Genomic DNA, 16,874 nt, shown 5'->3' with positions numbered 1-16,874 from the left:
CACTGTCTAGCATCTAGCAGACAAACGTTCCCTAAAGACCCAAATAATGAATGCACACAGAGTACTCCATATACACATATCTATGGGCCAATGCACACAACCCACGGTCAAAACCTCAGAACCAAAAATGTGCAGAGCTGGGGTGCTTTGGCCTGACTTCATCTGACAGGGGGGTCTGTACCTCCTCCCTGTGGCCTTCTGTGAAGCTGCACCATGGCCCTGCCCACTTTGTCCAGCTTCTCAGCTCCTTCACCTTCACTCCTCATCACAGAAGTGTTTTCTCCCTTGGTCTGAAACAGAATTTCCATTTCACATTGCAGTGCACATTTCATGGGCTCATCCTGCCTTACTGGGTAAACACCTCCTCTTCCCCTTTCAAGTGCTTGACAATTTCTAGAAGTGGCTAAGTGAGCAGAGTTTCTTCGATTGCTTCATCTGCATTATTGAGCCCAAGGAAGGTGAGCTTGAGTCTGGGTTGTGTGCTGGTCCAGTTACCAACTTGCTTTCCAAAACTTCCTACTGGCTTGTTGGGCTTGTAGCATATTTGGAGACAAGAACCCAGAGGAAATTGATGAAGTCCTCCATGAGGCCACGGGAAACCACGATCCTGCTGGGCACCAGGCCCACCAGCCAACTGCCATCTTGACACTGGAATTCTATGATGGACACTTGGGCCTTGCCTTATATGTCAATCTCAGGAGTTCCTTGTCTGCCACAGACTGTTCTGTGGACAAAGGGATCATTGTCATTACCATAACTGCCACTCACCAACACAGGGTAGGTGGCACCTTGACCCTGAGGGTCTGGCTCTGTAAAGGCACAGTCACACTAGAATTGACGGACAAAACTACACACACACATACCAGATGCCCACACACCTCCTTGCACATCACACAACCCAACACACATAGTCACATACACCCACTCAACACACAGTATGACAACTCAAATGCCAAGAAACACACCATCCTGTCCAAATTGTGCTGTACAAACAACACACAACATGCACAGCACCCAACTGTCCACACACAAACACAGCACACACACACACTGCCCATCCACACCATACTTTGAAAGTTATTAAAGCTCTTTTGTGGTTCATTATTCAGCCAGTATATGCAAATTCGGTGCACATGTGTCCTTGTGTCCTGCAGCTGCTGATCATGTTTCTTGTGCCATGTGGGGTGGCCGTGGAGCCTTGGGACCTGGAGGAGGGGCTTGCATTCCCCTGGGGCTCACCCTCCTGGGCCCTCCTGGGCCCTCCTGAGCCCTTCCTGCCCCAGCTGCATCTAGTGATACACTGAGGGATCAGGGCCCAGCCCTCCTGCTGCCCTTCCCTCGGCCACACCTGGGTAGCCACAGGACAGCAGCCACACCACACAACTCAGTTTTCCCATGCCCTCAAGCTGTGGACTCCCTCCACCCCTCACCTTTCCTTCTGTTGACCCAGATGCAGATCTTCCCACTGAAGGAATTTGCCCCATGTCCTTCACATTTCTCCAGTGAGCTGGACTCCAGCTGCTGCCTCCTAGAATGCGAAACTATGGAGGGGGATATTAACCATGGGGTGGGCCTCCAGGGTGGGGTTCGGAGGCCCTCCTCTCTGGACTCTCACTCCAGCCCTGACTATGCCCCAGTGACCTGCCCTGAAGCCCAGGAGCTACTTGAGGGTGGTCTGGGAAGGTGGGGGGCTCCATGCCCTTAGGAGGATTTGTTGAAGGGGCCTGGCACAGGGGGAAAAGGGAAGAAAGGTGGGGAGTCCAGGAGGGGACTGAAGAGACACTGGAAGCTGGGATACCACAGGCCCAGGCTGGCCATAGCTTCTAACTGTGCAGGGGACATGGACAGCACCTCAGTGAGGGGCCCAGGGTCAGTAGGCTGGGAACCCTTGGGAGTTTCAGCAGGGCAGCAAGCATAGGGGACGACATTTTTTTATTCCCAGGGTCCAACAATCTAGAGTCCCTGCTGACTGGATAGGGGCACTCACCAACATCACAAATAAGAAAAGACAATATAAAAAGAAAAAAATGAATTCAATCTCCATTTGGCCAAAACAAAGGAAGATGCTGATCTGCCTCCACCTGTCCCATAGAAGCAGTGCCACCTACAGGAACGAAGCTGGGAGAAGCAGACGTGTAGATCCACTGTGTCTGGAGTTCTTGTTCCTCCCCTCAGTGCTGTTCCTTCCACTGGGTACAGAGCAGAACATGGTGAGTATGTCCCCAAAACTCTGGACTAAAGATGGGGAAGAAGAACCCACTCTCAATCCCCAACACTTCCTCTAGGGAAGAGCTGACCAACCTGGGAAAGAGTCTAGGTGACTGAGAAGGTGGACCATGAAGCTGACTGTGGCTGTCATCAGTGAATAAGAACCCAGAAGGGACAAAAAGAGAGCCTGGGAGGAGGGCAGAACCCTGTTCCCAGCCTTTCCCAGGGAGGACCCTGAGAAGGAGGTAGCTGTGCAGAAGGAGGCTCAGGGATAGGTACAGGAAATCTCTGTCTCAGGGCTTCTGAGCCTCAGGATAGCCAGCTCTGGCACAGTGCAGAAAGGCACCCTGCAGAAAGCCTGTCAGCAGCCACAGATCTATCTACTAAGTAAGAGGACAGAACAACCCAACCAGGACAGCCAGATGTCTCCAGGAATCATCACAAGCTGGGGTGATGAAGGACCACCGTGAGTTGAGAGTACTCCTGCACCACACGAGAGGCAGCCAAGAAATTCAAACTCCCAGCATCTCAAGAGCCCAGAACAAAACACAAAACAAACTCTACAAGGGACAGGCAAGAAAGGAAATATGCACTCAACAACGAAGATCAAAGGTGCCCAGGGAACTGCAGGAAAAACACCCACCATATTCTCATAAAGAAGTAACACTAGAGAGAGGGTGGTGCTCACTAGTAGGCAACAAAGAACCAACTGCAATGAAGACACACTGGGGTGAGACCCCTGGACACAGAGGTGCTTTAGCACTGGTGGGCAAAGAGCGCTCACCCACAGGAACCAAAAGAAATCGAGCACTGGAGGGCGAGGGGCTCTCACCCACAAGACACAGAGAAGACTCATCACTGAGCAGGAGGGTACTCATACTCAGGATACTGAGGAGTCTGCATGCTGGTGGACAAGGGGAGCTCACACTCAGGATTCACACAACACAGATTCTTTGAGAGAATATCCTTCAGGGCAATATCTCAGGCACCACAGTGATGGTGGGACAGTGTGGTTTCTCACAGGTCTCAGGAAGTTCTCCAAGATGGTGGGAAATGATCCTTTGCCATATTTCACAATGTCCTGTCAAGGTAGGAATTGCTCCTTATCCACAGATCCCAGTGGGTTTCTACTCTGGTGAAACGATAGAATCTAGAACTCAGAGAATCCTGAGCAATGGTGGGTGAGGGGTGCTCACTTAGAGGACACAGAGTGAGCACTGTTAGGTGAGGGGAGCTCACCCTAGAATCAAGAGGAAACTGAACATGGTTAAGCAAGGGGCCCTCACCCTTATGACCCAGAAGAGACTGAGTACTGCTGAGCGTGAAGGAAACAAACAGATCAAGGACCATTCCATAGTGCTGCCAAGAGTTTAAGAAAAATAACTGCATTGTTGGTGGTACAATAACTTGGGAGACTGAGACAGGAGGATAGCAAATTTGAGGCCAGCCTCAGCAACCTAGAGAGACCCTACTCAAAATTAAAAATACAGAGGACTAGGGATATAGCTCAGTGGTAAAGCACTCCAGTACCAAAAAAAGGGAGGGAGGGAGGGAGGAAGGAAGGAAATTAAAAATGGATTCTCTTTCTCTTTCAGAAGTGGGAGAAGAATGAGAAGAAACTGTAGAATCAGATGGTCTGTGATTTTTCATTTGTTCAAACTGACCCTCTTTGTGATATGAGAAAATGTTGAACTTCAATTTAAGCCTGTAAAACAACAATGCTATTTTTTCTAATCCTATTGAATTGTCATGAGAGTAGGAAAAAAAAACATAAAATACATTGTCAAAGTCCAAAATACCAAAATAGAAGAGAGGTGTTCTTACAAACTAAAAATTTTGACCAACCTCTAGTTACTCTTCCTATTACTGGGGGAAAATAATAATAAAGTTTCATTTTGGTAATCACCAGGATATGTAACAAAATGAAATATTGTAGCAAAAATAAAATATCTATTTTAAAAAAGAAAGATCCATTTATGTTTAGGTCAAGTCAGAAAATGTTAAACATGAAAATAAATCCAGGAGAGGGAGGGAAGAAGGCTTCAAGATAAAATGATGTGAAAACGTCTGCAGGAGAGCATATGTAAGAGACATTGGGGGAGCACTGGAGGGCAAGGGGCTCTCACCCACAAGGTTGAGATTTTTGTATCTTATTTAATATTAACCTAAGATTATAGAGCACTATTTAAAAACTACACCAGAGACAAAGCAGAGTTCTGGATAAAATGATAAGATCTTGGGATAACTTAAGGATGTCAGGCATGGACATCACATCAAACAGTAATTCTTACACCTGGCTTTCCCAGGATCACTTGGGAAAGACAAAGAAAGGCAAAATCAGATCACCAAGACCCCCTTCCCTAGGTGAACTGCTCAGCCAAGCTTCCTCTCCTTTACGTTTGAACCACTGTGTAGTGAGTGTGTTACATCAGCAAAGGTTCCCAAGGTGAGGGGAAAAATCTGGAATAATATTCCAATATTAATATCCATACATTCACTGGAAAAAATTGATATGAAAATCACAAGTGTTTCCATCAAACACAGAAGAGATTTTTCTTTTTACAAACAACTCTTCCTAGGGCTCCCTTCACGTCTCTGTTCCTCAGGCTGTAGATGAAGGGGTTCAGCATGGGAGTCACCATCGTGTACATCAGAGACATGATGGGTTCTTTCACAGTAGAATTATTAGCTGATGGACATAAATAGAGGCCAATAATTGTCCCAAAGAACAGTGACACCATGGAAATGTGGGAGCCACACGTGGAGAAGGCCTTGTGAATACCACGGGAAGAAGGGACCTTGAGGATGGAGGAGAAAATTCATGCATAAGATATAATGATGAGTAGGAATGGGAAGACAACAACGGTCCTCCCATGATAAATATCACTAGCTCCTTGACATGAGTGTCAGAGCAGGCCAGCTTCAGCACAGCAGACAAGTCACAGAAAAAGTGGGGGATCATATCATCCACCCAAAAGAGACAGTCTTAGGTGGGGTTATAGCTCAGTTGGTACAGTGATGGCCGCACATGCACAAGGCCCTGGGCTCAATTCCCAGCATCACAAAAAAACAAAACAAACAAACAAACAAAAAAAAAAAAACAAAAAACTAGTCTTGCCATGAGCAGAGTGTGCAACAGGGCATGGAGCATGGTCAGCACCCAGGACAGCACCACCAGGGAGAGACAGAGCTTGGGGCTCATGATGGTGATGTAGTGCAGGGGGAAGCAGGTGGCCACATAGTAGTCATAGGTCATGGCCACAAGGAGGAAGCTCTCCAGGTCTCCAAAAAACAGGAGGAAGTTCATTTGAGTCAGGCAGCCTGCATAGGGGATGGAGGGAATTTGGATCTGCATGTTCTGCAACAATTTAGGAATGGTCACAGAGGAAACCAGAGGTCAGAAAAAGACAAGTTGCTGAAAAACAAATACATAGGTGTGTGCAGATGGGAGTCCAGGTGAATGAGGATGATGGGGAGGACCTTCCCTAGGACAGAGGCAAGTTACATAGGCAGGAACAAGGCATAGAACAGGTTTTGGTGCTCTGGCTGAATGGGCAGGCCTAGGAGGAGAAACTCTGAGATGAGAGTTTGGTTCCTTCCTATCATGCTCTGTCTCCAGTCTCTTAAAGAGAAAATAATACAGTCCTTTAGAAACTCAAATAAAATTACATATTTCTATGATATATAACCTGTTAGGGGTCTTTCAAAAAATCTTTATTTCACTCTCTTTGCAATAATTACCATCTTATATCACAATGTGAATAATTATAATCTTTAAAACAAGACATGACATTTGCTTCACTTCTTTTTAACATGCTATAATATTCCATTCTTTTGTAAACATTCTGACACACAAAATGTATTGATGTGGTTTGGTTTGGTTTGGTTTTTGCTTTTCTGCCAGGCCAGTCACCCTCAGTGATTATAACTGGGTCCTGCTTTTTCAGTTTCTGACATGCTAATGCTCTTTAGGAATTTTTCTAAATTTTGCAGTCTTCTAATTCAACATATACTCCCAAGAAAAACTCATGTACTTCAAGGATTCAAATATCATTTAAAACTCAGGAGTTGACCTCTTTCTATCCTACAGAACCCTATTTTAAGGCTTAATGACTATCTTCCCTTGAATGTACCACAGGTATAGTAAGTAAAACAGATCCCAAGTGAAATTCATAATCTCTGCCTGCTCCTTTCCCAACCCTGTCCTCCTGTCTCTCATATTAAGTAAAAGGAATTCAGGCTCAAACTCAGAAACCTGAGAGTTTTGTTTCACTCACTCATTTCTCTCACTATCCATACCCAACCCAGAAAGTCCTACAGAGTCTGCACTGCATTCTGAATTCATCCACTCTTTGTTCCAAACATCACTACCTTAGACAAGCTGACCTCCTATGTCACTTGAACTGTGCGAACTGCCTCTTAAATTCCTGCTTCTAAGCTTCAATACCCTTCTCCTCCAAATACTTTCTTTTGCACTGTGACATTATAAGATGAAATCTGGTCATCCCTCTCTTCTGGTTACATCCAGTGATAGATTCTCAGTGCTCTTAAGAAAAAAGGCAAAGTTCCCTTCAGGAGCACAAAAGACACTTCATTACCTGATCCTTTCCCACTTCCTCAGCCTCTCCTCCTGGCTGCACAATGCCTCTTGCCTCCCCTGTCAGCAGTGCTGGGCTGAAGCCATCATTTCTAGGCTCCAGTGTTTCGCACTTGCTGTTTCTCCTGCCTCCCACCTGCTTTCCTTGCCTCCCTCTTCACCTGGCCTACCCTCTCATCTTTCAGGGGTATTACGTGGCACTTGCTAAGCTAAACCTTCCTGGTATCGTGCTATAGTTTCCACAGCATCCTGGACTCATCTCATGGCACTCAGTGCCCTGATCCCTGGTTGATGGCTGACTTCCCATTGATTAGGAACTCCATGAAGAAAAGTCAGGTCTGCCTCATACTGCAGCAGGGCAAGCCCCTGGCATGGAGCCTGACGTGGTCAGTGTCCTATAAATACTTACTGACTGCCTTTCAGGCTGAGGCACGCATTCCTTCACCTTAAAAGACAGCAAAACTCTATCAAGTTAAAATTGCTGCTACTATCAATTGTTTCCAGAACAAGAACTCACTTCTTTACCATTTAGCTATGTATTTTGACACTCTGTTACAAACTTCATGGATGTAATTTTGCAAACATGAAAAACATCAGGGTACATCAGATCTACTGCTCATTTCACTACTTTGTATTGAGTTGGTCTAAAACTCCCCCTTTCTTTAAGTCCCTAGGAACCTAGGAGGTTTCTAATCTTATTTATTTATTTATTTAGTGTAGATGGACATAATACCTTTATTTTTTTGTTGTTTATTTTTATGTGGTGCTGAGAATCAAACCCAGGGCCTCACACATGCAAGACCAGCACTCTACCACTGAGCTACAACCACAGCACCTCATCTAAAAATCTTTTATGCTTCATTTCACCTTATGTCATTGATATTGGTGTGGGGAAAAATTAACATGATGGTAATTTTAGAAATTATGGGGGAAACAAAAACAATTCTACCTTCAAGCCCTTAATTGAGTTCTTCCTCCACTATCCATAGCCCATGTGATGGTTAGTTTCATTTCCTTTCAACTCGGCTAGACCCTGGTACCTAATGTGTAAGTCTTAGTTAGATTTTCATCACTATGACCAAAATCCCTGACATAAGCAATTTAAAGGTGGAAAGTTTATTTTGGTTCACAGTTTAGGGTTTCCGTCCATGGGTGTCTGGGCTCTGTTGTTATAGGCCTAAGGTAAGGCAGATCAAAATGATGTAAGGGTGTGGTGAAGGAAAGCTGCTCAGCTCATGGCAGCCAGGAAGCAGAAAGAGAGTAAGGAGGGAGGGAAGGGCCCAGAGATAAACTCCTTCCAGGGCTTGTCTCCAGTGACCTGTTTCCTCCATCTAGGTCCCACCTCCCTACGGCTCATTCCACCCTCAATGGACTAATCCACTGATGAAGTCAGAGGCCTTATGATCCAATCACTTCCCCAAAGCCCCACCTCTGAACACATGAGATTGGTGGCCATTCCAGATCCAAACCACACCACCTTGCTTTAGTCAAACACCAATCTAGATGGTTCTGGGAAGGCATTGTATTATGATTAGCATTCAAATCAATAAAACAAATCACCCTTCTTGGGGCGGGGGGTGTCTTGCCTTAAAAGGAAAGTCTGCTGAAGAGAAAAGGGTTCTACTCCAGTTTGCCTTCAGACCCAAGATGGTAGCATCAACACTACTGGGCATCTGCTCTACTGACCTGCCCTGTAGATTTCAGACCTGCCAGTCCCATGATCATGAGAGTTAATTTCTTAAAATGAATCTCTTTTTCACTCTTTATCCTGTTCTTCTCTACCCCTTCCTCTTTATCTACACATATTTATCTATGTAAATGGTCTGGTTCTGATTTCTGGAAAATTCTGACTCTAATATAACTGTACCCCAAATATGACAAATAAATCAGAGGAGGGGCATTAAGAGATGTAAGGAGCTCCTTAACTAAAAAGACATAATGGAAGCCAACCACTGGGATCTTCACCCTGCTAGTGGTGTTTAATTCTGCTGCATTAGCAGTTTTTACATTTGAACATTATCTGCTGGCATTGCAATGGGAAGAAAATGTCTACTGCAAATCACATATCTGGCTTCTCACAATTTTTCTTTCCATCCCGGATGTCAAGAGTGTGTCTAGGAGTCACAAACAAGAGGCATCACTTTCAGCTGCTGTGCTGAGGATGGATTAACCTTCATGTCTCCCTGACCCTTGAAATCAGGAATTCTCAGTGCGGGGTGCACATAGGAATCAATGAGGGCAGGGCTTCTAGACTTTAGTGTACATGCAACTCACTTGGGCATAATGTTAAAATACTTATTCTGACTTCATGGTTCAGGTTTTATATTTTTCCTTAATACCCACAGAAAGTCAATGCTTTGGTAGATGGGTTGAACAGGAATAGGAAGGACAAACATTTTCTTTAAACTGCAGATTATTGGATCCTCTCAGAAAAATTTAATCACAATGTCTTAAGAGGGGGGCTGTCCAAAAAATGTTAATTCTTTACAGATGATTTTAAAAGAAAGCAATTCTATTTAAACTCTATTGCATTAAAGCCTACCTAGCTCACAGAGCTGTCATTATGTTGAAATTATATAATCTTGTTGTTGTATCATAAGATATACTGCACATTGATATTTATGAATGTTATCATTAACAATTCAACTTGTAGACATTAGACAAAATACTTATAGAATGTTGGGAAGATGTGAGAGGCAGAGGGGTATAGAACAGATAAGCCATCCCATTAAAAAAAAAATCCTAGAGAATGCATAACCTGGAAAAACTATACCTTCAGATTAAAAAGACACTACAGTTGAAATAAGCACCACCCTTCTTGATTTACCTAGGATTTCTAAGAGTGACCTCTGACCTGAGATCCATCTCCCTTCATTCATTGTAGGCATGTGAAGTAAAAACCTCTATAGTCATAATCTGTGTCTACACCACCCCAGCTCATATCTCTTGCTATTCATTGCTGCACCATAGGGAACCGGCTCCCGATGGACTTCAGATCCTGGGGTAACTAATTATAAACAAAGTAATTACTCAGGATCTCACTAGGACAATTTTCTCAGAGTTCTGCCGCAGTGAGTGATTATAGCCATAGATCACACCTGACTATTCTTTGGGGAACACTGAGGATGGAAACAAGCTCAGGGATGGATGCTTAATCACTGGCTGCTTGGGGAATGGGCAGGAGTTCTGTGCTGGTGCAGCCTGCTCATATATGCCTATATAAGGAAAGGACAGGAATAAGAAAAAAGATGAACACCCCCACATCATGTCCAATACTGTCTCAGGTCAAGTTAGAAAAAGAAGCCCAGATTCCACATTATTTAGTTACTTTTGCCTCCATACCTCTCTAGGAAAACCTTCATAGCACCCATCATTAACACCCTCCCAAATACTCTTCATATATATCAGATGACTTCCTAATGTCATGTTCTATGTTCCTGGCAAAAGAGCACATACTTTGAGCAATATATATATATATATATATATATATATATATATATATATATATTGATACAACATTTTAGGTTCATCAGTCTCATCGCTTCGTTCAGCCACAGCTGCAGGAACCAGCTCTGCACTGGCTTCAACCAGCTTGAGAGGATGCAACTTGACATCACCTTCCTTCAGTCCTTCTCCACCTGTTCTTTAATTTTTGTTCTGGGACTTTTTATTTTATTTTGGTACTGGGATTGAACTCAGGGACACTCAACCACTGAGCCATATCCCCAGCCCTTTTTTGTATTTTATCTAGAGACACAGTCTCATTGAGTTGCTTAGTGCCTCACTAAGTTGCTGAGGCTGGCTTTGAACTCACAATCTTCATGCCTCAGCCTCCCAAGACGCTGGGCTTATAGGTGTGTGCCACTGCATCTGTCTCTGGGATTTTTCTGACTCCAGAGAAAGATGTCATGGGAACTCTCCTCATACTCACACAAATAACAAGGTCTATGATACATTTTAAGTTAATTATTTTATAGAATGAGAGGAATGGAGTAAAGGGTTTTGTTGTTGTTGTTGTTATTGTTTTGTTTCTTTAGCATGAGAAATCTGATTTCTCCAGCATCATTTGTTGAAGGCTATATTCCACTGATTTGCCTTGGTTACAGTATTAAAAATCAATGGAGGATATAAGCGTGAATCTAGTTCTGCATTTTATGCTATTATGACTCTCAATAGTGATATATGTTTCTATCTTTTCTTTAATATCACACTTACTTGGTCATTGTCACTTAATAGACTAGAAATAAGAAATGTGAAACTTTCTATTTTGCTCTTCTCTTTCAAAACTGATTTTAATTTCTAGCTTTGCCTTCACGCATAAATTCTATAGTAAGATCATCATTTTGTACACAAAAGAATCTTGTTGGAATTATGATTGGAATTTTTCTGAATCCTGAGAGAAGTTTTTGAAGAGTCAACATCTTAAGAATATTGAGTCTTCCAGTCCAGACCATAGTATGCATTTCCATTTCTTACATCTTTTGTTTCTTTAATCAGTGTTTTATAGTTTTGAGACACAATAGTCCCACTTATCCATGTTCTCATTTTTCCTGATTGCAGTTACTTCCACTAAACCACAGTCCTACAATATGTAATGAAAAATTCCAGAAGTAATTGTCATGTTCTTTTTTTGCCCTTTCTCATTACATAATAATAAAAGGGTCAATTTTTCAATTCTCAAACAATCCTTAAAATTATTTTGCACTCAATGAAAAGGAAAGTACATCTTATAAAAATTACCAGGATGCAACAAAAGCAGTCCCTAGAGAAAAACTTATAGCATTAAATGCATGTATTCAAAAGTAAAAAATATCTAAAGATGATTGTCCATACTTCTATTTTATCAAGTTAGAAAAAGAAGAGTAAATTAAATTTAAATTAAACAGAATTAAATAAATAATAGAATGAGAATAGAAATCAATGTAATTGAAGCGGAAATCAATAAAGAAAACCAGTAAAACTAAAAGCTGCTTCTTTGAAAAGATCTATGAAATTAAGATGCCTCTAGTCAGACTAAGAGAGAGAAAGGAAGAGATAGAGACAAATGACATAAATACTTACATCAGGAATAAAATAATATTGTGAACAACTATATTACCATGAATTCACTAATCTAGATGCAAGAGACCAATTCCTTGAAAGAAAAAAAAATCTCACAAGTGCACCCAGGAAGAAATAGATGATCAGAATAGGCCTGTACCAATCAAGGAAATTGAGTCAATAAGTAACCTTCCAAAAGAGAAAGTGCCAAGCCCAAATAGTATATTTGGGTATATTCTACCAACATTTAAGGAGAAAATGATACCAATTCTGTAGACCCTCTTTGGAATAAAGAAGAAGAGGGAATACTTCTTATTTCATCCTATGAGAACAGAATTACCAGAATACCAAAACCCAATAAAGACATTATAAGAAAAGTACAGTCAAATATCTTTCATGAATACAGATGTAAAAATTCTCAACCAAAAATATTAGCAAATGAAATACAATCATGTATAAAAAGAATTATAAACCATGACCAAGTGAAATCTATCCAAGTGATATATGAGGCTGGTTCAACATTCAAAAATCAATAATGTAAAATCCATTACATTACAACCTATAGAAAAAACAATCCCATGATCAAATCAATAAATGCAGAGAAAAATCACTTGACAAAATCCAGTACCCATTCATGAAAAAAAAAAAAAAAAACCTTGGTAAGTTAGTTATAAGTTAGTTATAGATAGGAAGAACCTCAACTTCAGAAAGAATAGCTACCAAATAACCTACAGCTTATATACTTAATGGTGGGAAACTTGATACATTCTCCCTAAAATCATAAACAAGACAAGCTTGTTGCTTATCATCTCCGCTTTTCAACATAGTACTAGAATCATGGCTAATGTGATAAGAGGGGAAAAACAAATAGTGATAGATTGGAAAAGTAGAAATAAAACTGTGTCTGATGCTGACATGGTCCTCTAAGTAGTAAACCAAAAAAAGTTCACAAAATAACTCCATAACTAACAAATGGGTTATAGGAAGATTGTATGATCCAAGCTAATATACATGAGTCAGTTGATTTCCTTCACTCTAACAATGGAATTTTATATTAAAAACACAATGTCATTTTTATTCTCATCCCCGTAAAGTGTAATATTTTGTTATAAATCTAACAAAAATACATCAAAGATCTATAGGAGCAAAAAATACAAAGCACTGATGAAAGAAATAAAGAAAAATAAAATATACAAATATTCTTTGTTAGCAAGTCATGCATTTGATAAGAGATTAATATCCAATATATTTAAGGAACACAAACTCTATTGAAAGAAAATTGATAATCCCCTTAAGAAATGGGCAAGGGCCCTGAAATAGATATTTCTCAAAAGAAGACATACAAACAGGTAACACATACATTACTGAAAGATTTAAATATGAGAATTAAAACTATGAAACTCCTAGAATGTAAGAGTAATCTTCACGAAGGTGGATTTAGCTGTGGTTCTGTGATTATGACCAAAACAAAACAAACAACAATAACAACAACAACAAAAAAGAACCTCACAACAGAAGCAAGAATAGATGAATAAAAAGCATGTATGTATCAACAAACACTATCTGAAAAGTTAATAAACAACCTACAAATGGGAGAAAACATTTGCATATCAGTTTGTAAGAGTATTAATATGTAGAAATGTATAAAGAATTCTCACAACTAAGTGTTAAAGACAAAAAGCCCAATTAAAATGTGCAAAGGAACTCAAGGAATATTTCTCCAAAAGAGATGTATAAATGGCCCCATTTGGCCCAGTGTCCATGAAAAGATGTTCAATGTCATCAGTCATCCTCTACAGATCTTAAAAGTTTCAAGGAATGCTTTCCAAAATGCTAGTTGTACACCAGGTTGATTTTAGCTTTTAAAAATGGGAAAAAAAATATTGGTAAGAATGCGGAGGAATTGGAACTCCCATACATTGCTGGTGGGGATGTAAAATTGTGCAGCTGTTCTGGAGAATTTATTCGACAATTCTTCAAAAACAGAGGAGATGGCGCCCCTGGGCTGAGCGAGCTAGCCAGCTAGTGCAGTGCGGCCGGAGATGAAATGGCAGATGCCCAGAGCGGCCAAGAGCAAGGCGCGTGAGTTCGGCGCAGGGTCCTGACCCCCGGGGCTGATCCATCAGCTGTGCAAGTTCAGGCAGTGCGCGGGGACAGTCGGGCCGCCTGGGCCACTCGCGCCCTACTGACAAAAGCAGGCGGCCCCGCCCGCCGGCTCAGCTCTGGTGCAGCTGGAGCATGAGCAGTAAGAAGTACTGCAGCCTAGAGGAGGAGTTGGAAGATTGTTTCTTCACTGGCCAAGAGGACCTTTTTAAGGAATGTGAAGAGCAGGCATCTGTCAGAGAACATCTGTAAGATAGTGGAGGAGGGAATCTCGGGAATCTCCTCTGCCTACACTGCAGGAGATCAAGCATATCAACAGCCACAATAGCCTGGAGAAGAACTGCCTGGACATGAAGCTGAGCGAAGATGGCACCTACACGGGTTTCATCAAAGTGCATTTGAAACTTCTGCGGCCCATGGCAGTGCCTGCTGGGATCAGGGCCCAGTCCATCAACGATGCCATCAAGGAGGTGAACCTGGGGCGATGACGGACAAGCGGACATCTTTCTACATGCCACTGGATATCATCTAGTAGCTGCCCATCAGCAGCACAATCACAGTCTGCAAGGTCATCCAGGGGCTGCTCAAGAGGTTTATGGTAGTGGAAAATCCCCCAAAGTTTGCACTTTTTAAGCAAATACACAAGGATGGTCAAGTCCTCTTCTAGAAACTCTTTGTTGCTGACTGCTCCCTCTATCTGTGCCTCCTTGCCGGCCAGACACAGATGTCCTCAACTTTGTGCTAAAGGAGAATGAAACTGGAGAGGGGAGTGGGACACATTCTTCATCCCTGAGCTCCAGAACTTCCTAAGGATCTTGGAAAAGGAGGAACAGGACAAAATCCAGCAAGTGCAGAAGAAGCACGACAAGTTTAGACAGAAATTGGAAGAGGCTTTAAGAGAATCCCAGGGCAAACCTGGGTAACTGGTCTTGCTTCCTCTCCTCCTAATGCTCTCAGATTTGTTTTTATTAATAGTTATTATTTTGCAGCAGATGCTTTTTCTCAGGACACCTCTGTCCCGCCCAGCTGTTCTAGACGTGGCACAAAGTCTCTTCCATGGACAAGTGTCTGTGTGGGGGTTGACTTCTGCCCACTTCTCATGCTGTGCCCCCCAACAGACTCGGCCAAGGATCAGAATTCATGAGATGGACAACATTGGCATCTCTCAAGCTGCAAGCCTTTCACTGACCAAATAGTTGCCTCTTTTGTCACCAAACCAGAACTTCTCACACCAGCCAGCAAAAGGAAAAGAGTAAAAGGTTTTAGAACTATATGTTCTTTCTCTGGCTTTGACTCATCTTTAGTTTCTCTTATTTGCCACCTTCAAAACCTTTATTTAGGTCAAGTATTGTAGCATATTCCTTTAACAGGTCTGAGCTAAGTTCCTGAAAGCAGAATAATGTTCAGAAAAGGGTTGTCCCACACTGCCCAAGGCACCTGCTGTTCCTGCTTAAGGGAAGTTCATGTGGCCTCTGGCCTAGCTGCTGGGGTAAGGAGCACCAAGGCTGAGGCTGGCTTAGAGATTTGCAGCGAAGTTGCTGCCTGCTCTGGCCCTGGTCCTCATTAGCAGAACTGTGCATGTGTAAACCCAAAGGCATACATACATGTGTTTGATCGTCACATCTTTGTCAATGCTGTTTGTTTTTAAGTTACAAATTTGAATTTAACGTTGCCATCATCCTCATGTGTTTCCATTAAGGGGAAACTAGCCATTTACCATTTTTAAAGTCTCCTGTTGAGTCCAGAAATCAGGCAGCAAGAGAAAGCCAGAAAGCATTGCAGAGAATCATGTCTAGGGAGATTATTGAGCGTCGGCGGTGGCGACCTTACATGCCTCTTCCATCTTGGAGAGGACATGCTGTGCAACTGGTAGGTGGCAGCACAGGCAGAGACCAGACCGGGAGCAGTGGGCGGGCACTGTGGAGGAAGTAGGGTCTGGAATTCAACAAAGAGCAGCCCGTCCTCTCAGAATCTTATCTTGGCTTTGGATCTTAGAAGAGAATCATTAAGCAGAGATCAGACACAGTGAGTGAGCAGATGTTTTGGACACTGGACTGATTGAGCCCATCTCTATTTTAAAAATGGCTCAGAGCAACCAGGAGCTAGTGATTGACTTTCTGTCCTACAAGCTTTCCCAGAAAGAATACAGCTGGAGTCAGTTTAGTGAAGTGGAAGAGAATAAGATTGAAGCCCCAGAAGGGACTGAATCAGAGGCGGAGCCCACCAGTGCCATCAATGGAAACCCATCCTGGCATCTGATGGACAGCCCCATGGTGAGTGGAGCCATGGCCACAGCAGGAGTTTGGATGCCCTGGAGGTGCCCCCATGGCAGGAGTGAAGCAAGCACTAAGGGAGGCAGGTGACAAGTTTGAACTATGGTGCTGGAAGGCATTCGGTGACGTGATGTCCCAGCTCCACATCACTCTGGGATCATCAGAGCTTTGAACAGGTAGTGAATGAACTCTTCCAGGATGAGGTAAACTGGGGTCACATTGTGGCATTTTTTGTCCTTCAGGGAACATAGTTCGTGGAATGCATAGACAAGGAGATGCAGGTATTGTTGAGTTGGATGGCCATTTACCTGAATGATCACCTAGAGACTTGGATCCAGGAGAATGGTGGATGGGACACTTTTGGGGAACTCTATGGGAATAATGTTGCAGTGAAGAGCTAGAAGGGCCAGGAGTGCTTCAACCGTTGTTTCCTGACGGGCATGACTGTGGCTGGCATGATTCTGCTGGTCTGACTGTTCACTGGAAATGACCAGACACTGACCACCCACTCACCCTCCCTCTCACTCCACCCCACCTCACCACATCCCTTGTCCAGCCAGCATTGTCACCAGGAGAACCATTACAGGCAGGCCACGCCCACCGTCCATCACTGGCTTGGGCCTATACCTGGTTCCCTGCAATTAGTTTTCTAG

At 42.9% G+C, this 16,874-nt stretch overlaps 3 pseudogenes; 2 read left to right on the top strand and 1 right to left on the bottom strand.

Moving 5' to 3' along the window:
• Positions 1-4,742: 4,742 nt before the first annotated feature.
• Positions 4,743-5,814, bottom strand: LOC143386987 (olfactory receptor 1468-like; annotated as a pseudogene).
• Positions 5,815-14,083: 8,269 nt separating this feature from the next.
• Positions 14,084-14,871, top strand: LOC143386998 (ras association domain-containing protein 5 pseudogene; annotated as a pseudogene).
• A 1,158-nt stretch (positions 14,872-16,029) lies between these two features.
• On the top strand, positions 16,030-16,874 carry LOC143386980 (bcl-2-like protein 1 pseudogene; annotated as a pseudogene).

This window comes from Callospermophilus lateralis, chromosome 11 (assembly GCF_048772815.1).
Source record: "Callospermophilus lateralis isolate mCalLat2 chromosome 11, mCalLat2.hap1, whole genome shotgun sequence".
Lineage (NCBI taxonomy): Eukaryota > Metazoa > Chordata > Mammalia > Rodentia > Sciuridae > Callospermophilus > Callospermophilus lateralis.
Note: the sequence above shows the minus strand (reverse complement) of the source record. Positions and strands in the feature narration are given on the sequence as shown.